Source organism: Lactuca serriola, chromosome 6, assembly GCF_051521515.1.
Source record: "Lactuca serriola cultivar US96UC23 chromosome 6, Lser_US96UC23_V15, whole genome shotgun sequence".
NCBI lineage: Eukaryota > Viridiplantae > Streptophyta > Magnoliopsida > Asterales > Asteraceae > Lactuca > Lactuca serriola.
In genome coordinates this window covers 47767591-47792348 of record NC_136413.1, presented here as the reverse complement: position 1 = coordinate 47792348, position 24758 = coordinate 47767591, and positions in this window count along the sequence as shown.

The following is a 24758-nucleotide window of genomic DNA, read 5'->3' as shown; positions in this document are numbered from 1 at the left end:
TTTATTTTATATACATGATATACGCAAAAATTAATATAATTATTATGTCATATTTACAAAAAAAAAATGATTGAAAATATTATATAATCGTTATAAAATTTATATTTCATTAATGTTAGTAAATAATTAATAGAAATAATTAATTAGTAATAAATAACGAATAGTTAAAAACTAAAATATAATTAACCATATAAAATGAAATCTGATTAAATATGGATAAGTTAGATACACAAAACAAAATATAGTAAGCACTCAATCTATAATAAGCATCATATAAAAAAATATAGTAAACCGATCTGTGTGATCCGAAAATGATAATTTTGTGCACCTGCAAGCGTGTATAGGTAGGTTGAAGAAAGGAAGAAGATTTGAAATAACCCAGATCTGTGTTGGTCGGTACTATACAAGAGAAAAAGGGCCAATATGAAACGTGTTGTGTTTCATGTTCGTTTTTTAGTCTTGATTAAATAGGTTGTCATTTTTTTTTGCAGAATAAGGCGGAGATGATGGTTGTGTTGGTGCGGAATCCAATGGCGATGAAACTTGGCTAAAGAAAGAAGAGAAGGCAAAGAAGAAAACCGCCAAGGTGATGATTGGTAGATGACGTGACCTGATCAACAGACGATTACGCCTTGTGCCTGTGATTATTCTGATGAGCCTGCAAGGTCACAACATGAAGGAACCGTTAGCTGTTCTCTGGGAGGAGACTCCCGAAAAAACGCTCCGACGGTCAAATCAGTGGATAGACTTGGGTGTATTCTAGAGTGAACTGAGAAAGAGCAACTTATTTTCCAAGGTACCGGGGGAGGCGTTTATACTAAGGCCTTCTGTTGGTCCGTACAGGACAAAGGCGTCAGACCCGACAAGATCAGGACGCTGATGGGGTAATCTTGCTCCTTAATCTGTTAGAGACAACGATTGGTTCATGTGATAATGCTCTCAGCATCTTCCTTGTCGCATGGAGCTGTTATACTTTGTCATAGAGTAGAAGGCGCACCTGGCATCCGTAGGAAATAGGTTCTGTCAGGCTTATTCCGCTAAGCGTGACTTGCCTTGTGGAATTATCTGGCACATCTGAGCGTGACTCTTCGTTTGTGCCAACGACACGTCATTAGTAGAGGTTGTTCTAACCGTGAAGAAGATGATGTATAACTGTGAAGAAGATGATAAACCACGTGGTTATTGGTCGAGAATGTTCAGGTTATGGACAAGTCAAAATTAAGGGGTTATTATAGACTTTAATTCTGACTTTAGTCAAAAGTGGGTAAATTGGTCATGGGCTTAGTTATTTTTAGCATATTAATTTGATTTAGTGTGGTCAGTTTTTTTGTTTCCGCTTTTACCGAGTCCTTAGGAAATGTAGAGTGTTGATGACTTGTTTAGTTGGTTGGATGTTAGCCTATTTAAGGTACTTTTCGGATGTTGAACAAAGAAATATGCAGTCTTTCTTCTTTTATCTATCCATCTTTTTCTTTCTTTCTCTGAAACATCACAAGAAAATAACACTTAACTTAAGTGTTATTTTCTTGTTTAAAGAAGAAGCTTTATCTTCTACATCATGATGGGTGTAGATGTTACGTTTAATTAAGATCAAGAACACATAAGAACAAAAAAAAAAGATTACATGTGTTATATGGCTTATTGTGTGACTAACATATGCCAATGATTTGCATGAAGCAGAAATAGGTGTGTGTTTGTTCTTGGTGACCAAGTAAGTGAAACGGATACACAAGAGAAAAAATAATGACCTATGTTGATGAGGAATGACGCACTTGGAGCTTTTGTATAACAGAGTGCATGGTGCCCCTCTTTGAAGTGCATGAAGCAGCCAAAAAACAGAAAAAAGAAAAGGGTTGGTGCTCACATGTTGAGTTCGAAGGATAAAAAAACCACAATAAACCAAAAATGAGACGGAGCCTAATGTTATAGGGTTAATGACTTAGGAGGTAATTAGGTTTACAGTTTGTCCGCATTAGGTCACTAAGTTTTTTTTGTGCGCATTAGGTCACTAAGGTTGTTATTACCGTTTAAAAATAGTTTTTTTTTACCTGTTAACCGGTTAAAAAGTGAATACATGTTATATACGGGTGTTACGTGGTTATTAGGCCATTACATGGATTATTAGGTGGCATTTAATGTATATTTCGTCTCCTTAAATTAGGGCAAGATGAATCCCCAATCAATTTCTCTTCACTCTCACTCGATTGGCCCCACCCACTATTCTTACTTCGATCAATCCACGATTAGATGGCTGAAGATGATACACCGGTCGTTGAAGTCCCGTATAATGGGATGTTCATCAACAAACCATTTATCTATTTTGATCTAGATAAAAAGGAGAGTGCGCCAATTTCAAGGAGAAGAGGTATGCTAAATTCATTGCTCACCTCAACGTGATTACTAGAGGAATGTGCAAAGATGTATACTATTGTCCAGATGGCCAAACATTATGTCAAGGATTGGCCACATTGCAGAACTAATGTGATTACCATGAATTTCTTGAGTGTCTTCATGAGGAAAAGAAAGTAACTGTGTATGTGGACCATTTTCATGAACCCCTGTTTGACTGGATTGAAATGGATGAGCATGAAGTTGAAGATGATACCAACTCCAACACAGATGACGATGTTGATTCAATATTACTAGATAAAGAGTGCTGGGAACATGAGGTGGATGATGAGGATTTTTCGATGAAAAGGGCAACATCAACTATTGAGAAGAAAGACGGGTTTTTGAACAAACTTTTCCCAAATGTTGAAGAGGAAGAAGAGTCTAAAGTTGAGCAACTACCACCTGTATACCCTGTACACAATTCTGAGCAACAATGGGATGCAATGGCTCCTGTGTTAGGTATGAAATTCACCAATTATGCTGAACTTAAACAATGTCTTACCAACTATATGCTATTAAGCATGGTTAGATTTGTGGTATGAAAAGAATGATAAAGCCATACTTTTAGTGAAGTGTTGCAAAGATAAAGAACCTACATGTCCTTTTCGATTGTGGGCTTCTTGGATGCAAGAGGAAAGGACTTTTCAGATTAAGTTACTTATATCAAGTCATAACTGTGGTAGAGTTTTTAAAATAGGGTTAGTGACTTACAAATGGATAGGGAAACAATATTTCAATGTACTTCTGGAAAACCCCAGGCTTAGTTTGAGGAAGATGAAAGCTCAAATCACAAGCACATACAACATCATAGTTAGCATTGAGCAATGTAGAAATGCAAAAAAGTTTGCATTGTCTGAGATAGAAGGCAATCTAACAGAGCATTATAGTAGGTTGTGGGACTATGGCATAGAAATCAAAAGAGCTAATCCAGGATCAACTGTGAATATGGAAGTTGACCATACTTTTGATGGAAGTCTAATGTTTAAACGGTTGTATGTATGCTTTAAAAGGTGTAAGAGATGGTTGGGTTGAAAGATGTAGACAAATCATTGGGATTGATGGATGCTTTCTCAAAGGAATTTGCAAGGGTGAACTCTTAGTTGTCGTGGGTAGGGATGCCAATAACAACATGTTCCCCCTAACTTGGGTTGTTGTAACTGTTGAGAACAAAGAAACTTGGAAATGGTTTCTTGATCTACTTATGCATGATATTGATAGAGGCAAAGGAAATGAGCTTACTCTTATATCAGATGGACACAAGGTATAACTCATGTTTACTCTTAACTTTATAGTTTAATTATTACTTAATATTGTAAATTGTACAGGGTTTAATTGAAGCTATCAAGGAAAGGGTTCCTCATGCTGAGCACAAATTATGTGCTAGGTACATACTAGCCAACTTCAACTCCAGGTTCAAAGGCGAGCATTTTATCAAGCCATTTTGGAGAGCTGTGAAGGCTACCACAAAATAGAGACATGAAGCTGCTATGCAAGAGATCAAGGAATTATACAGGGGAGCATTTGATTATCTCAGGGAGAGGGATGCTAAATGTTATTGCAGAGCTTTTCAAGAAGGAGTATTTTGCGGTGCTGTGGAAAATAAAATTTCAGAGAGTTTTAATGCTGAAATAGTTGAGGCTTGACATAAACTAATAATATCAATGTTGGAGTATATAAGGGTTTATGTGATGCAGAGGTTATACCATCGGAGGAGTAAGGGAGAGTCTTGGGATTTAACTATATGCCCAAGCATTAGGAAGAAAACAGTATAATTGAAGGAGAAACAAAGGTAAGACTGTTTGTATTTACTTGTTAATGTTTATACATGTTCATGTGTTCTTACCTATTTAATGTTTATGTACATATTACGGGCTGTGTACCCTTGTGGGTATCAACAATTTGAGGTGGTATTATGTAATGACAGGTATGCAATTGACCTGATCAGAAGGACTTGTGGGTGCAGGAGATGACAGTTGACTGGAATACCCTATGTACATGGAGTGCTGCAATTTCATCCATGAACTTAAACTCAGAGGAATATGTAGCTAGCTGATACAATAAGGCAACTTATCTTACCTGCTATGCATATATTATTCATCCTTTGAATGATAGCTCTTTATGGGCACAAAGTGAGTACACCAAGCCTTTACCCCGAAAGAGTAGAAGGCTACCTGGTAGGCCATCTACTAATAGGAGAAAAAGTGCTGCAGAAAGGGAGATATCAAGCACACACATAATATCAAGAGTAAAGCAGGTGCAAAGGTGTTCAATATGCTATGTTAGTGGGCATAAAAAAATGGGTGCCCAACAAAAAGAATTCCAACAACAGGTGGTCCTGGATCTTCCACTCCAGCTCCAATTCCAACTCCAGAATCCACTTTTGCAACTCCAAGATCCACTCTTGCAACTCCAAGACCAAGATCTACTTCTGCAACTCCAAGACCAAGATCCACTCCTACATCTCCAAGACTAAGATCCATTTCTTCAAGACCAGTTCAAAGTGCAGTTCAACTGAGAAAGAGGAAAGCTTCAGAAAGAATCACCAAACTATGCGTGAGGAAAAAAGTGGTGCCCAAGGATGGTAATGGTTGTAGTTCAGAGAAACCTGTAAATTTGACTTGATTGTAGGTTTGATGTTGAACTCTTTTGTTATATTATGTATGCATGTGGGGTGTAAGTGCTAGGTAAGCATGTGATGGTCGAATCTTTTGTTATTAAATGTAATGTTGTACTAGACTAAGGGACAAAACTATCCAGCTTTTGATGCTGAATGGGACACCTTTTTTAAGGGTGTTTGTTTGTTAACAATATTACCCTTTAATATATTTTCTGCTTTAAATATTTGAACTGATTCTTGGTTGTTGAATCATACACATTACATATGTACTTTGCCTTCAATTTGGTTGTTCATTATAATTACTGACATTGGTTGTTCACTATAATAACATTTTAGATTTCAATATAATTAGAATTACAGATTTCATTACCAAAAGCTTCATTTGCATTTATACATATGATATCATTACATTATAGGTACCCTTACAATCAAAATAACAAAATTATGGGTACCCTTTGTATTCAAAATTATGGGAGCAAAGTGGCACATCAAAGGGGGCATGTCGCATCTCACGTTTAAACGCAATAGAAACGAGACAAAAGGAAACGAGAACACATAATGACACATTTGAGAAAAAAATAATAAATAAATAAAAAAGAAAGACTCCATAAAAAAGATATTTTACATACAAAAATATTTTTTACAGATAATTTGCATACAAAAATATTTAAAAAAATATATTTTTATATAGAAAAAAGAAATGTTTTTAGGTGGAAATATTTTTTTTGTATAAATATGATTTAATACAACAAAAAAAAAACAGATTCAAAACAAAATTTTGAACAAAAAAGGATGTAAAAATTAAAGCTTATGATGAATTTGTAAAAAAAAAAAAGTTGATATATGGTCAAAAAGTGTAAATTTAGGGTCAAATTTTTAAATAAAATTTAAAATCTATGCTAAAAGTGTAATTTTTAAAGTTGTATGACCTGTTGACCGGGTAAAATGGTCAAATTAAATACAATTCCCGATTTTTGGGACTTAATTAAATAAAAAAATATAATGACTAAATTGATTATGAGACCAAAATATAAGGATTGTTGTGGAGTTTTTCTTAAAATTATCAAATGTAAAACAAATCCACATCTTAATAGTCCCATAAAACTGATGAACTTACCTTTTTTGATGAATCTGGGGATGATTTTAACCTGACGTCAATGATTTAGGGTTAGAGAGACAAGGTGACAAAACGTCTGAGAAATGATATAGAGAAAGTAGAGTAGGATTGACGATTCTTTTCAAAGAACAAAGCAAGAGATGTAGGCTAAAGAGTTTTAGCATGCCTCGGATGACGCCAAACTTTTTGTGCCTTCTTGTGAGTCGCGGAGAAGGAAGCAGCAGTGGTTGGGATAGACAATAAATAATCTTGTGTTAGGTGTGGGTTTTGTGAGAGAACAATGGTTGGCTTTAAGGAAATAGGTAACAACAGGTAGGAATATGGAGACATGGACAAGGGAACCGGAGATTGGGGTTGTATATGTTGAGAAACCATTTGAGAAGAATTGTCATAAGTAGTTGTATAGGTTGAGAAACTGTTTGAGAAGAACTGTCCTAAGTAAATGTAAACAAGGAGTTTAAGTGGATTGGTTCTAATTTCAATCTAAGCGTTGATATTATGGCGACGGTTATCCATTAGCCATCATTAATTATATATATAATTTGGTGTAAATTCATCAAAATCTGTCATAAATCCATTACAAATCCTTCAAAAATCCATCATGCATCCTTTAGAAATCTATCACAAACTCATAATAAGTGTAAATTTAATGTAAGTATGTCGGTGTAACCATTTTAGTGATGAATTTCTTTTATGAAAACTGTCATCGAAAATGTGTCTTTTAGTAGTGTGTAACACTTAAAAAATTATGCTAACTCCTAACATTTTTATTACATCCGCCACTATAAACCTCGTATGTAGAATTTGATTTGTGCATATAGAACTTACCTTTCTTAAATTAAAATTTAAACTTCACACAAACCTCGTATTTAGAATTTGATTGGTGCATATATGCCTAGCTAGACGAATTATTTAAAATATAAGGTAAATTAGATGAATGGCCCATGTGGTTTATGGTAGTTTGCAAGTTTGGTCCCTAAAACCTTTTTAATTTAGACTGTCCATACTTTATGTTTTTGTTGCACGTTTGGTCCCTGTCCATTTTTTATGCTTACTAATTATATATATATATATATATATATATATATATATATATATATATATATATATATATATATATATATATATATTAATGAAGTTGATTTATAGACAGGTGGGCCCATCCAAACTATTTATCACTTTCTTTCCTAATGTCTTTTCTCTCTCTTTCTCTCTCTCTCTCTCTCTCTCTATATATATATATATATATATATATATATATATATATATATATAGAGAGAGAGAGAGAGAGAGAGAGAGAATTAGGTTCAAATGTTTTCAATAAATATTGTGTGCCTAAATGCACCAATGAAAATTCAAGAAATAATAAATAATTAAATAAATCAATAAAGAGTATTTTGGACATTTTGTACTTTTAATTAAGGAAATCATTTAATTGAAATCCTACAATTATGGAAATAAAGTAAATATATTTGACCTAATAACCTTATACAACATATCACATACGCCTCCTCCAATGACGATCGTCTGCTCCTGTCGTTGACTCCTCAAGCGATCCTTCCCTGCTTGCCGCTGTTACCCATCTCCTCGCCACCGACCGGAGATCGTCGCAGCCCACCGCAACACCGAAGCTGTCGATTTTTCCTTTCGACCGCACAGGTTCGTGTTTGTTCCTACTGTCTGCTTTCATTCGTGTTTTTTTCCTTGCTGTTGATTTATGCTTCTGTGGATCTTCATTTTTTCCCTGTTTTCTGTATCTGTTAGATTAATTTTTTGGTTCTCTGGATTTTCAATCGATATTTATACTGAATTGAATTGGAAGTCAAAAAATCGTATACTGAATTGATTCCATATATAAAATGTAGAGATTAAAATCTAATATGTTAAGATTTGTATTTCACATTTCTCTTTTTTTGACAAAGGAACTGTCGATTTTTTGGTATCCGTTTTCTGGTTCATGATATGAATTTTCCTTGCTGTCGATTTTTTTAATTTGAAGTTGAATGTGAAATGAGAACTGATTTTGAATGAAATACCTTTGAATGTGTAATTTACCTTTGAATGTGAAATGAAAACTGATTACAAAGGCCAATTGTGTATGTGTTTGTTCTTCAATTTTCTATTGAACCTAGATGTTATTCTTAAGATGCTTATATGGTAACCGGAACAATATAGTTATAGTTATATTCTATTTGTAGAAATTATAGTTATATAGATGTATTCTGTTAGAATGTTTGAGAATAATTGTCAACAACAAGAAATTATAGTTTATATAGATGTATTCTGTTAGAATGTTTGAGAATAATTGTCAACAACAAGTACATTCTGTCAGAATTTATAGTTTTTATTCTCTTATAATGCATTGAATTTTTTAATATTTGAAACTTGATTATGTTTTCTTTATGAATTTAGGTTTTGAAGAGGCTAACATTGATGTGGAGAAGGAAGAAAACATAGAGAACGAGAGTGTATTATACCAGAATTTGTTATGCTACAATGTATAAAGTGTTGCTAAAAAATAATATTCTATTAGAATAGATTAGTGTTTTTGTTAGAATGTGATGTTTTTTTCTTTTTTCTTTCAGAATGTTGTTATTATTCAATTAATCATAATCATACAATGTAATTATTTGGATATTATTAGTTCAAGAATTGATTTTGTGTATTCTTTTTAGAATGTATTTACTAGTTTATGGTTGGCATTCTGTCATTCTGACAGAATATAATCGACGAATATATTTACTAGTTTATGGTTAACATTCTACCATTCTGATAGAATAAAATCGAATTTCTAATTTTGAATTAATTTAAAATATTCAGATTTTTAAAAGTAAAGGAATTAATTATCCCTAAAAATCCGAAAATTTCATTTTTTAATATAAGTTAATTGACTAAAATGCCCTTATGTTGAAATTTGTGTGATTATATGGTATATGTTATCTTATTCTACTATCATAGACCCTCAGATCATTACCTTTGATTATATTCCATCCGATAGTCAAGATCTGTGCATTTTGACACACAATAGTTACTAGAAACAAAATAACCTAACCCTATATATATATATATATATATATATATATATATATATATATATATATATATATATATATATATATATATATATATATATAGGTTCAAATGTTTTCAACAAATATTATGTGTCTAAATGCACCAATCAGAAATTAAGAAAAATTAAATCATTATTAATTAATATAAGGGTATGATAGTAATCTTGGTTATATCTAGTTATAGTAAATATTTAAACCATTTAATATCCATTTAATTTAGTAAAATCAGTTTTAAAACCCTATATATCATCGACCCCTTTTGCCGAAACCCATAACCAGTTCATCACAATTGCGGGCAACATTCACCTTCGTTTCCTGCCTGGAACATCACCACTAAAGAGAAGAAAATCAGTGACATCCCACTGCCGATTGCAGCCCTTCATCGGTGCGACCCTCCTTCTCTGAGGTTGCCATCAACACTTTCTTCTTCTCCGAGAACATCAATCAAACCCACAAAATAAATGACATACGTAGAAGAATCGATCGGTGGTGTTCAAGGTAGAAATTGCAAACGAACTTGCCTCCACTGTCATTCGTTCTGCTATACAATCGTCCTTCTTGACTTTTTAAACCACCTACCATGAGAATCCAGGAGCCAGTTTTGGCTTTCTGTTTGACCTAATTCGAAATTCAGGAGCCATGGTTTCTATTTCATAATTTATCATTATAAAGGCATATTTTATTAATCTGAAGGCAAAAAGAAGCTATACATAATCATATATGAAGGCAGAAATATGACTGCTCATAGCCAGTTTTGGCTTATGCACTTAATTATTATTTTTCTAAATTATAAGAAATAAAACTTGTTAATTCGATGGCATAGCCAGTTCATCCTTGTCACTTGTTTATGCAATTTGTTTGTCCTGTATACTGTTATGTTTGGAAGTGTAAACTATTAATTTTCAATTTGATAAGGGAGAAATACCTGCTTGCAAAGAAAATGAAGACGATAAAGCTTATTAACCATCGATGGTTAGAAGAATGGTATACATCTGATATAAAATACATCTTTGTAGTTATTCATTCAAAATAATTCTTTGTGTTAACATGATCTTTTCGTGCATTTATATTTCAAATGTTTTGTTCGTTGGGTATATTCTTGATAATACAAATTCTTTAAGAATATTCAAAACCATTCTGCAAGAATAGTTTATTCTATAAGAATATTATTGTTGTATTCTGATAGAATTGTAGTTAATTAGGTATATGTTTAATGTGCAGTTGTTACAAGTGTATCACTACAAAAAATGTGGCAATGAATTCGTGATAGAAATGGCTTGAAGAATGGCTTAAAGATCTGATGGGAAAGACTTGAAGAATGAATTAAAGAATGATCACACTCACTGTTTAAGAATGTTGTTATTTTTTAACAATTACACTTGTTATTCTTTCAGAATGTTGTTATTATTCAATGAATCAAAATCATACAATGTAATTATTTGGTATATTATTAGTTCAAGAATCAATTTTGTGTATTCTTTTAGAATGTATTTACTAGTTTATGATTGACATTCATTCTGACAGAATAAAATCGAAAAATATATTTACTAGTTTATGGTTGACATTCTATCATTCTGACAGAATAAAATCGGATTTTTAAATTTGAATTAATTTAAAATATTCAGATTTTTAAAAATGAAGGAATTAATTATCCCTAAAAATCCAAAATTTTCGTTTTTTAATATATGTTAATTGGCTAAAATGCCATTATGCTGAAATTTGTGTATTTATATGGTACATGTTATCCTATTCTAATATCATAGACCCTCAGATCATAAAATTTGATTATATTCCATCCGGTGGTCCAGATCTGTGCATTCTAGCACACAATAGTTAGTAAAAACAAAACAACCTAAGCATATATATATATATATATATATATATATATATATATATATATATATATATATATATATATATATATAAATCCTTTCCGTTTCCCCTTCCCCTAACGTACAGCTCGTCGCCACTTATAGAACCCTTATCACTTTCGTAATGTTTCCCTATCCCATTTTGTGCTCACGCTTCAACTCCTGCACTTAGAATTTTCATCATCTCCTATTACTTTTTCTCTATTGCGTTCCAAATTCCGGTGACCACAATTCGATGCTCCAATTAGGTTTCCAAAACACCGGAAAAGAAAAATCTCATCTCGTATTTGTTATTGATGCTTCAATCGGCACTACTAGAAAACAACCTTTTACGACGCTCATTGCACGTCGTAAAAGGCTCAGACGACGTGCAAATGCGCGTCAAGGAAGGCCCTGTCATAAAGAGAGACGACGCGCATTTACGACGCTCATTTACAACGCGTAATTACGACGCGCGTTTACGACATGCAATGCGTATCAAAGAAGGCTCTGTCATAAAGGAAGACGACATACATTCGCGTGTCGTAACCTTACGACGCGCGTGTTAATGACACGCAGTGCGTATCAAGAAAGCCCCTGTCAAGAAAGGCCATGTCATAAATGAAGATGACACACATTTTTACATATCATAATTTTAAATGTTTAAAAAAATATTATTTATAAATTTACTAATTTTCAAATTAAATAATACATTAAAAATCTCATAATACAAAATAAAATACCATAAATAACAAAGATAAATCATTTCACTAATATGTCAAATACAAATAATTATTCCAATAGTGAGTAAATGTTATAAAAAAATGAACTCGTTTATATACAATTGCATTATCTAGCTTTCTATGTGCCAACAACTCTCTGTGTGTTTACTTTTGCTTGAGTCTCGTTTCCTCCAAAGCTTCTAGCCATGCCAAAATATAATATCTTAAATTCATCAAGTCCTTGGCGTGAAGTCTTAGATAGAAGCTTAACTGCAATCTCCAATCCTTCTAGCATACCCTAAAGATCATTATTGGTCATGTAGCAGGATCAACCTGCAATCTCTTTTCTACCTTCTTATTACTTGCAGCATCTTCTGCCTGTTTGACCAAGGTTGTGCCTTCAGTAGCAACATGCTGCATTGCGTCAAAAAGATAAAAACAGATGACAACAAATACAAATAACTGCATTCTACTTTAAAAAAAATAGAATCCAACTCCTAAATCACAAACCTGTTTAAACATACTAGAGATAGGATCCAATCCATGGGGTATTTTTGGAAAATAGTCTGAACATTCTTGATAAATCATCAACCTACAAGTGAAGGGTAGAAAGGGAAGAAACAAATGTTCACAACCAGTAAGAAATCTAAACACTAGAAGTTTCATAGTGATTGTTGATTCCTATAAACTCAAATGTGAGATGAGAGGATTGTTCACAACCAATAAGAAATACTAAGTAGAAAGAAACAAGCCCTTAATCCAGTAAGCTATATATGAGTGTTTCTTGCAACATAAACATTTTCATGAAAATGATATAGACAAATAAGTAAGAGTGATGATATTGATACCTTAATTACGTCATTAGTGAACAAAATTTTAATTGGTTGATAGCAATACTTGACCTCTAAAAACAAATAAACAAAGGATCACATCATAATTAGCTCAATGAAGTAATTCTTATACATTGTCTCTACCAAAAGATTCATCATGGAAACATTTTTGTTGGAAATAACTAAACAAAAACCCATTTAGCATCATTAACCTGTTGGAAAAAGTAAAACCATGATTACGTTATAAAATTTCGTGTTTAAATAATATATATTTTTTAATGCCTGATGAACTTTGGGTTGTTTGTGAACATCTTCATAAGGATCATTCTCCATATCACTCAAAGGATCACTAATAACCTCCACAGGAGGCTGTCAGATTGACTTTGGTGCTGCTACACTTGCAACAATTAAAGGTCTACGCCTTTGTAATCGCCCCTCAATCTCATCAAATTCCTTGTGCTGAAAGTGAAATTAATGTAAAACATGTATATATTTCTAGAATGCAACACGTGATTTTTTGTAAGAAATTAAGTAATGGTTACAAAATACAAACCCGCAAGCGATGCTTTATAAGAATTTTTTGAATTGATGGGATGAAAATGGTAAAGTCCTCCCTAAGTGCATGTGCCAAACAACAGAGTGCATCAACAACATCCTTTCTTAGCTCATCGTTTTTTCTACATGCATGGAAAATGTTTTAAAAGAAAATAAAATTTAAAGTGAAGAGGAATTCATGTTGGGAGAGTAACAAACTAACAATAACATTATTAACATACCCATCCAATACAAGCTTCAGGTGATGCACGGGTGTTGAAATGTGTCCTGTAACCTAATGAAAAGAAATTGATGGCATTTAGTCAAATAATTTATGATAAATATATTTATTACAAACCCAAATAATAATAATAATAATAATTCATTAGAACAAGAGGGATTAATCATATCAAGGTTTTTATAGCAGCTCGCCTTATGTCAACAGAAGCATCCACTTTAAATAAACGTATGAGGGCAGGAAGAAGTAGATGCATATGTTCATCCAATATTCCTATAGACCAAAATTATATAATAATTTATGTTAGGACTTAGGAGACTAATTATTATAATTTCCACAATCACAATCACACTCACCACCAAAAACTTCCAAAGTGCAAAGAATATCACGGACATAAGTGTAATCATTACACCTTTCAACATCACTCAGAACTTGAATACAACATGGAAGAATTATAGGAAGATATCTTCTGAATTCATCGTTCAGGGCCATACAAATTTGTTCAACTAGGTGCAGGATCTGATCAGAAAGTCAAATTACATTATTGCCCTTTGGCACATGTGCATTGTACAAAAGACAGATAGTAAAAGCACACTTTACCGGGGGTCCATGAACATGACGATTGGCTATTGGGAGACTGAATGATGACCATAATTCTGATATTAAAGAAAGCAGCTCGGGTAGATACTTGTGACTGTGCTGAAATGGCAACCAAGAATGGTTAATGAGGACATGGCGTTTAAGGAAATAGTTTTTGTAATTGTACAAAGTCAAATACAATCCTACCTGGCGCACAATTGAAAAAAGAGTTCCAAGCTTCCAAGTTATGAACTCCTTGAGAGTATCTTCCAAGTTATGAACTCCTTGAGAGTAGCTTCCAAGATATACTTTCAGCTCCTTTATGTTTCTTTATTTTCCCGACAAGTTTAAAACGAACAGGAGCTTTAAAAGGCTCATCTTTTTCAAGAAGAACTATGCATGTGTTTGGAGGCTCATAGCCTGTAACAACAATATCACCAAACAACAATATCAACAAGATACTTTTGGTAGATGCTCCACCTATGAAGTCCAACAGCTCTTCAACTTTGCTTGCATGCTCTAAACAAAATATTCTGGGTCTTAAATACTCATTACTCATGTTTCATACGACTGCATAATAAGAGGAATATCTATTAAGAATACAGGTTAACAATTTGTTTTCTTTCTGACAGGGCCAATTCGGTGGTTCATCCTCCTTCACTCTCTTTTATGCTGTTACTACCTTCCCCCCTCTTTTAACCGTACAAATGGGGGGTATATTTGTAATTACACTCTCCAAGACTAAGTAAAATTATATTCTGTACATAATTTGGCATGTTTTGAGGCCAAATAGTTATGAGGTCAATATCGAACACCTAAAACTCGATACCCTCCAAAATCATTATCACACACAAAAAATTGAGACACTGTTACCACTCTACTCAAGAATGTACCCCAACATTCTTGCTTTCAAGGCATAAACCAAATCTTGGTCAAATCTTTTTCCTGATTTTTTTTCTTTTTTAAAATTTAAAGACAATGAAGAAGGGCCCTTTTGCAGGTTGGATGTTGTGAAGTTCTTATGCTTGAATTCGGAGGTGTCAATTCCATTCCAAGTGTTTTTAGTAGAAAATGTCTTTCCTGAAAAACCCAAAAAAATAAAATAAATAAATAAATAAACTTTCTTTAATCTTTTTAGTTTTTAGCTTGTTTAATTACAGGAAAAGTAAGGAAAAACTATTCTTTTTTTTTTTTGGCAATTTTGTAGTTTAATCACTTATGCTTTTTTTTTTCCAATCAAACCATAAAAGTTCCACACATTTTTTTTCAAATTAACCAATTTAACCTTATATAATAAATCGAAATGTCTTTCAAATTTTATTTTTTGATTCGAAAAAATAAAGTATTAGTTGGTTAAAATTTAAAACTGCTAAAAATATAATGTTTGTTTTTAATATAACTTACCCTTTTATTGATGTGACAGGAAGTAATTTAAGTGGAAAATTAACGTATGACAAGGGAAAAAACATAAAATGGTTAATGGACTTACACTTTCTGAAAATTGTGGGCTTGGAATCCCTGCAGCCATTGATCTAAACAATGGAGTTACTTGAAGTGGAGAATTGAATTCTAAATTTGGCAATGCAACATCATTCTTGAATTCATCACAAGATTGTAAAATATCTGTAATTCAAACAAATATATATATATTTCTCATTATTATCAATATGATGTTAATTATAGGTAAAATTACAAAAAAGGACATAATTTAACTTGATTGATTCCCTCATCAGATGTTATCATATTTACATCACGAACAGCTCGCGTTCTTCTTTCTGACGATCTTTTAAACGAGAGCTTCGTATCCCTGGTAACAAGGACTTAGGCACCCTACCATTTAGATACATTTAAAGAATATTACCAATTTACCCTTCCTGATATATTTGGAATAACTCTTTCTAGCTTTATATGTCAAAAGACTTATAAAGATTTCTAGCTGACCTTGGAATAAATGACATGGTAAGCAGGTAAAGCATGAAAGCAGAAGAAATTTTTAGTAGAATGTCCCAAATCTCAACAATTTACCACCATATGTTTTACACAATTACTTTGAGATTTTCTAAAGGAAGTTGAGAATGTGAAATTTAATTTTGAACAAAGAAATAACACACCTGCAACATGGAACGCCAGATGCAACAACAGGTTCAGGTGATAGAAGGCTAGTCTTTTCGCCCAAGAGTGTTAGAGAAGCTGTTAAACAAAACTAGCAGGAGCTTTATGAATTGCTAAAGAAGTAATTTGAAGCCCTAGACATTCCATGTTGACAAATAGTCATTATATAAGTTCATTTTTTTTCTTAGAATGCTTTAAGAAGGTGAGAGATGCATATTATAGCAGCTCTTTTTATATGCATCTGATTAGTAATTAGCGAATAATATTTGTAACTGAAGCTTTATTTGATTATAGAGGCAAATTGGAAGTTTCATGTGATAGGAAACCAGATTAAACAAGCAATCGAGAATTCAACACATACAGGACCAAGAACAGCAACTATTGAATTTATGAGGCGACCTACTCCTTGCTGAAGCACAGCAGATCCATTCTCTTCAAAAAAAGGATATCTATAGCAAGGCCAAGTACACCTTAATGAACGATTTGATTTTGAAGAGACAAGCCGGCAGTCTTCGACATCGGATACTGTTCTAAGGTCTTTATTTTAGGAACGAACAGGGAGGTGATGGTGTAAAACGATGACCACCAATCAAAGCCTCCGTAATCATCCGTGAAGAGCATCACGCCACAAGAGAAGAAAGAAAGTGACAGCCTAAAAGAGAAGAAATAAGGTGAAAACTGAAATTACCTGCATGGGAAGTGGGATCAGAAAGATAGCTAAACCAAATCTTGGAACTTGTTGAGACCTGAGGGCTGGCTGGCAAAGGTTGCCTCTTTTAATGTTCTTAACATTGTATAGATCATACAGTAGTGGAGGTTGGATACTAGATCACTAGAGGGTAGAATAGACAGAAATTAGAGAGTTGGTTGCTTCATTAGAGCTCGATTGGAGTGGAATCCGAGATTGGGGAGTGGAAGAAGAGAGAATCAGAGAAGTTCGAAGTGTGGATTGAGTTTTTAGGGTTCAATTTCAAGTCAATAGTAAAGAGTCCAAAACGATTACACCTCCCTGTAGCTCACTTAATAATCGAAACCATAGAAATTCTTGAATTCTATATGAACAAGCGATGAAGATGCGAACTTGTGGGAGGATCACGTTGGAGATGCAAAGTTGGAGAGCAGATGTAGAGAAGTGAAGCGGTGGAGGTTTGAGCATCGAGAGAGACGAAAGAAAGAAAGAGGGTTTTCGGCAGGGATGAGCTAGGGTTTTCAGTCGGTGGAAACAAAGGGGGGTATTTAATTTTTGGATTTCATTTCCCCCCTTGGATGAAACGCGTGTTTCATTAAAATTTATAAAGCGACATGGTTATATAACACACATTTTATTTAAGGTGCCCTCCATGTTTTTTTTAGACACTAATTCTAGGGCACTCAAAAATGCGTGTCCACTATGCTTCATATTTTGGAAAACTGACATCAACTTTTAGGGTACGCACAAATGAGTGTCCTCTATCAGTGTGTGTCATTGATTGCCGTCGTAAAAGGCTGTTTTTCTAGTAGTGTGGGATTCAAGATGTCGATGCTTCAATCAGGTTTTAGAAGTTGATGATTTCCAATGGATCAATCATATCTCTTAGTGGGTGTTTGGGAGTGCTTTTTTAAAATGACTTATTAGCTTATTGACTTTTCAAAAAGCCAATATGTTATAAAAGGTGTTTGGTAAATAGTAACTTTATAAACAAAAAAAGGGGCTTCTCCAAAAAGCCAAAAATTCTTGGCTTTTCCAAAAATCCAATAAGCATTTTGATAAGAAAACACAAACACACCTTTATTACTAATGGGTCTAGATCTAAATAGTCGGAATCACTTCCGGTGAAAACCTATGTACTTTGGATCTTCTTTAAAATCTCCGTTTTTACAAAATCGGTTTAGGAGTTGGTCAGAGAAGGGGACCAGACCTCTCGAAGGTGAATATGGTGGTAGTTGGAGAGATGGGATTGATGATGTGACATCCCCATTTTCACGGCCAGAAAAGACTGAATTTGTTTATGCTTTGTTTGAAAATCGGAGTAACATTTTAAATAAAAGTGTTGCGGAATCTATCCTAAAACAAACTATGATAAAGATTTATCAAAAGCATTTCCATAGAAATGTATTTCATTAAAAAGACTCGGGATGTCATGTTCGATACAGATAATAAGCATAAACAATACAACATAGGCCTTACTACATTATTCCGTATTTACAGGCCTAAAATCCCTTAATCTCTCATCCCAAGACATCACATCTATGCTCATGCGCCATTACTTGTAATACAAGAAACTGAGTGGGTCAGACTTGGGATCCTGGTGAGCACATACGGTTTTCAACACACAATAAATAAGTTTATTAATTTCATCAATTAATAATAACCCGATTACCCATTCCCGTTATCCTCTCATTATGTCCCTAAACACCTATCATAAGGGACCTAGCCTAAGGATCATCATCGGGATGGACACTACTGCTACGGGGATTCCTCAGCAATAAATGTCCTTAAGGCAACCATGTGAGGGATGGAGTACACCTGGTGAGCACACAGTTCAAATAAACACGCAGATCAAATAAACACCTACAGGTTGTGAGCCTGCTAATGTTCCACTGGACTGTCTAGAATAGTCCTTGGTCGTTATTTATACTCCATTAGATGACTGGATCATCAATAACATCTATAACGAGGTCTCTCATTATTTTATTTTGTCACACAACAACTATTACATCTATCCATGTTTTACCCAACACATTTTGTAGATATAAAATACATATATAGTTTAAATCATTTAAAACATGTATAGAATTGTTCATCCAGCGTAGATAGCAAGTATACATATAATATGCACACACAGCACGTAATTTATATAAAATACTTCATATCTATGTGTAAGCTGAAAGTGACTATGCACTCACTTGATAAGGTGGTGACTCGGTACTCGGACAGTGCTTCGTTTACTTTAAAATAATTTACTTTGATGAAACCTAGTATCATTACCACTAGATTTTAGTCTAATATTTACCATGACTAATTATTATTATTATTATTATTATTATTATTATTATTATTATTATTATTATTATTATTATTATTATTATTATTATCATATAAACGTTTAAACAATACTTTCCAACCACTATGTACAGACAGGGGCCAAACATAAAACACCGGAGGGTACGACCATTTTGGCATATTGCACTTCTGAAATCCACCAACCCTATGTGGCCCTTTAAACCAGATTCTCCGTACCGTGAGTAGTTAAAAAGATATTATAACGACACTTATATAAGTCATAATAATAGCTCAAATATTTATTATAAGTTTATAATAACATTACTAATTTTAAATATAAACTATATTTAAAACTGGGTAAGCATAACTTACTTACAAGGGGATTTTAGCTAGGAGTCGGGCTCTGTAGGGGCAGAACTTCGTCGCTGAATTTTTCTAAGAAATATTCGTGCAGCGCTTCAACGCTCACCTTACTATACTAAAACTACAGAAAGAGAAGTTGAATCACGAGGGACCGAATTGCTCGGGGGATAAGAAGAGAAAGACTCTTGATTCAAGAGAATGGTGCAACAAAATATGAGAGCTAGAGGCTCTTATTTATACTAATTGAATTTTCAAAAACTACCATCCATAATTACTTAATGACCTTATACTTATATAAACAACTAAAAACCCCTTTATAATATTATTTTAAATAGATTTAGCGATATTTGTACCAACCTAATGTCGAAAAAACTCAACATTAGTCTTATAATGACCGCATCGTTGATACCTTTCTAATGATATATACATATGTATATATATGTGTACGTATATATGATTTATACTTTACTTTAATACGTAAATATGCTATTATAATTTGTACCTCGTTCATACGAACTCCGTTTTTCACGTTATTTATATCCACGCGTAGGTGGAGACGTACTCTACAACTTTTGTTTAGACTTCGTCGGCTAATTTTGACTTTATTTTTAAAGTTATATTTTTAACAGGCCGGGACAGGATTGGTCCGTTAGAATTTCATAACTTCTTCATCATATGTCCATTTTCATCTGTCTTTTTATCGTTACGCTACTAATAATGAGATATTCGATTCTCGTTTAGGTTGTGTCGGCTAAAAACCGCTCGATCTGATACTCGAACTTCGGGCTGTACACCGCTAAGTCGAAACTTCGAAAAATCATAACTTCCTCATACAAAGTCAGATTTGGGCGTTCTTTTTATGGATGCTCTCGGTTTAACATCTTCTATGACTTTCGTTTAGATTACTAAGGATAAAAGTCGCTCTATTGTAAATTCACTATTTACGATTCTTGGTGTCGCACCGGTTCCGTCGTGAAACTTCGACGGGTCATAACTTCTTCGTTATAACTCGGATTTCGGCGCTCTTTATATGTAAGGAACCTTTGAGACATATTCTACAACTTGGTTAAGATTATTTATTCTAAATAATCTTTTGTTGAAAAGTCGTTTTTGACCCCTATTATCTTTAAATTGACTAAGCCCGGATCTACGGGCGTTACAATTATCTCCCCCTTAGGATGATTACGTCCCAAAATCATCAATGAAATAGGACTCACACGATGACTCCATACGTTATCTCTTCATCCTAAGTAATAAACGTAACTTTGATGTTTCTTTGAATGAGTATCTAACTCTAAGACTTCCTGACTGCAGGTGGTGCCCGATCTTGGACCCGCTCTCTATCTCATGTTAGACCTCTAATCATGATCTTTATGTCCCAATCTCGATCTTTATTGGAGACTCCTTCTTTAACAAACTTGAGATAAGTTTCTTCCTTTGATTATCATAATAGACTGATGGGTCATGTTCTAATGACCTCTCATCGTATGATGTATCGCTTGGACTCAGGTCTTTTAGAGTCAAATTCCAGAACAGACTATACCTTCCTTAATGTTCTAACCACATCTAAAAAGGTACAATTTCTATCTACAAGCAACTTTTCGCGATACCTCTACTGATCGCTTTTTAATCCAATCTTCCATCTTCACTCAGATGCTACCTTGAACTTGATTCTCTGAACCAGATAACATACTCAACGTAGTCGGAATCAAATTGATATGACCACTAGGGTCGGAATAAGAATCATCTTCTTAGTCATTACCGAAACGATGGTAACGACATACATGAACAAAACGAAATCAATTACTAGCTTCTTGGTAACCTTGTGACTTTCCCCGATCCAATGAGTCTTGTACTTCCGGTAGTATATGCATCTACTACCTTTCACACCTACTCATACTCGTCCCAAGTATTGCCTCGCAGTTTTCCAAGTCACCATTCAAGAAAATCACATAACAATTTAACACACCCGATAACAAAACAAAGATTTTATTATTTCTTGAAACTATTACATAGGTGTTCATGTTCAACCTATACTATGCCTCTAATAGGCTATACCACATGGTACTATCTACACGACTACTTCATAGATCCTTATTCTTGATCCTTTTCATTGCCATCTGCTTCGTTAAGGATCATATGGAACGCTCTTGTCTTTGGTTTTGGTGGAATGTTGGGCCTTGCTGCCTCTTTGTTCTTTGGGCAATCCTTAGCAACATGCCCTTCTTCACGACATTCATAACACACCCTTTTGCTGGCGGTGCACTCGTTGGCATAATGCCTGGTCTTCCCACACTTGTAGCAAATCACCTCCTCGCTACATTTCCCAAAGTGCTTCTTCTTTCACTTATCGCACCACTTTGCTTCATTTCCTACTCCGAACTTTCCTGAACTAGACTTGCTCTTCTTATTGGGTTTAGCAGACCCTTCAAACTTCCTCTTCTCACCAACCTCAACCTTGCTGGCGGCTCTTCCCTTGATCATATCCTCCACAGATTTGGCAGCCCAAATAGCTGCCTCAAGAGTAGGTGCCTGACACACTGGCTCCGCGTACTCCCATGGAAGTCCCTTTGCATACTTGTCAATTTTCGTCAGTTCATCTGGGACAAGACGCAAGGCAAACACCATCTTCTGTGTGAAGTTGTTGGTGTATTCGTCAATTGACATGCTTCCTTTCTTCAAGGTCAGGAACTAGTTCTCTAGCTCAAGCAGGTTTTGGGTTGAGCAGTACTTACATTTGAACTGCACCAAAAACTCTGCCCATGTCAGTTGCAGGGGCTCATTGGGCTCAGAGTCTTCCCCAGGGTATTCCACCAGCGCACAACACCTCCTTGGAACTAACGTACTGCAAAGGTGGTTTGTAACTTTCCTCCGCAACTACACGTCATGAAAGCTAACTTCATCTCCGAGATCCAATCCATGACTCCGATCGGATCTTCCTTTCCAGTGAAAGTCGATGGCTTGCAAGTCAAAAAATCCTTGTACTTGCATCCATTCTTCTCGACTCCGTCATCTTGATTGTTCTTCCTAATTACTGGCGGATCAGCTTGACCAACAGCCCCACTGTAGTTACCTCCTTCTGACTGCCCGTCATTTAGTTCGGGCTCTATGATTGGTATGGTAGCTTCCTCGTGCTTTTGTTGGAGTAAACTCCTGGTTTCCTCCATTTGGCAATCCAACATCATCTGGATCATTGCTTGCACTCCGACCATCATCATTGGCTCAGGAGCTAGCGGCTACCACAACTGGTATTTGCTCAATTACTTGAGGTTGGTTTTTGTTTCCATTCGCATTCCCGGCTCCACAGCGGGTTCTCGTCATTTTGATCTTTACACCGAATAGGGTGAATTTAGATCTTTAATTAGGATAGACGTTTAAATCATCCTTATCCCTCTGAAACGTTTATATGCTAGTTCTAATATCGTAGTCGTACGTTAAGAATCCTAAACACATAAGGTTTCCAGATCCGGTCGGCAACAGACCATGGATCCGAACAAATAGCAGCATATCAGGCACAAAGCATTTAGCACATAAAAGCATTTTAGGCATAATTCCTAAATTAAACTAGTGCTCACATCTCACCATCATCACTTAGCATTCTAAGTTTAAGTCTAGAAATCCTACAAATTCCTAGTTCGCTTAAACTAATGCTCTGATACCAACTGTGACATCCCCATTTTCATGGCCAGAAAATACCGAATTTGTTTATGCTTTGTTTGAAAATCAGAGCAACATTTTAAATAAAAGTGTTGCGGAATTTGTCCCAAAACAAAATATGATAAAGATTTATCAAAAGCATTTCCACAGAAATGTATTTCATTAAAAAGACTCGGATGTCATGTTCGATACATATCATAAGCATAAACAATACAACATAGGCCTTACTACATTATTCTGTATTTACAGGCCTAAAATCCCTTAATCTCTCATCCCAAGACATCACATCTATGCTCATGCGCCACTACCTATAATACAAGAAACTGAGTGGGTCAGGCTTGGGAGCCTGGTGAGCACATAGGATTTTCAACCCACAATAAATAGGTTTATTAATTTCATCAATCAACAATAACCCGATTACCCATTCCCGTTATCCTCTCATTATGTCCCTAAACACCATCATAAGGGACCTAGCCTAAGGATCATCATCGGGATGGACTCTACTGCTAAGGGGATTCCTCAGCAATAAATGTCCTTAAGGCAACCATGTGGGGGATGGAGTACACCTGGTGAGCACACAGGTCAAATAAACATGCAGTTCAAATAAACACCTACAGGTTGCGAGCCTGCTAGCGTTCCACTGGACTGTCTAGAATAGTCAGTGGTCGTCATCTATACTCCGCTAGATGACTGGATCATCAATAACATCTATAATGAGGTCTCTCATTATTTTATTTTGTCACACAAGAACTATTACATCTACCCATGTTTTACCCAACACATTTTGTAGATATAAAATACATATACAGTTTAAATCATTTAAAACATGTATATAATTGTTCATCCAACATAGATAGCATGTATACAGATAATATGCACACACATCACGTAATTTTTATAAAATACTTCATATCTATGTATAAGCTGAAAGTGACTATGCACTCACTTGGTAAGGTGGTGACTCGGTACTCGGACAAAGCTTCGTTTACTTTAAAATAATTTCCTTCGACGAATCCTAGTATCATTACCACTAGATTTTAGTCTAATATTTACCGCACGTGACTAATAATAATAATAATAATAATAATAATAATAATAATAATAATAATAATAATAATAATAATAATAATAATTATTATTATTATTATTATTATTATTATTATTATTATTATTATTATTATTATTATTATTATATAAGCGTTTAAACAATACTTTCCAACCACTATATATACAGAAAGGGGCCAGACATAAAACACCGGAGGGCAAAACCATTTTTGCATATAGCACTTCTGAAATCCAACAATCCTATGTGGCCCTTTAAACCAGATTCCCCGTACCGCGAGTAGTTAAAAAGATATTATAACGACACTTATATAAGTCATAATAATAACTCAAATATTTATTATAAGTGCATAATAACATTACTAATTTTAAATATAAACTATATTTAAAATAGGGTAAGCATAACTTACGAGGGGGTTTTAGCTAGGAGTCGGGCTCTGCAGGGGCAGAACTTCGTCGTTGAATCTTTCTAAGAAAGATTCGTGTAGCGCTTCAGCGCTAACCTTACTATACTCACTACTAGAAAAACAGCCTTTTACGACGCGCAAATGCGTGTCAAGAAAGGCCATGTCATAACGAGAGACGACACGCTTTTGCGCGTCGTCTATTGACGACACGCATTTACGATGCAC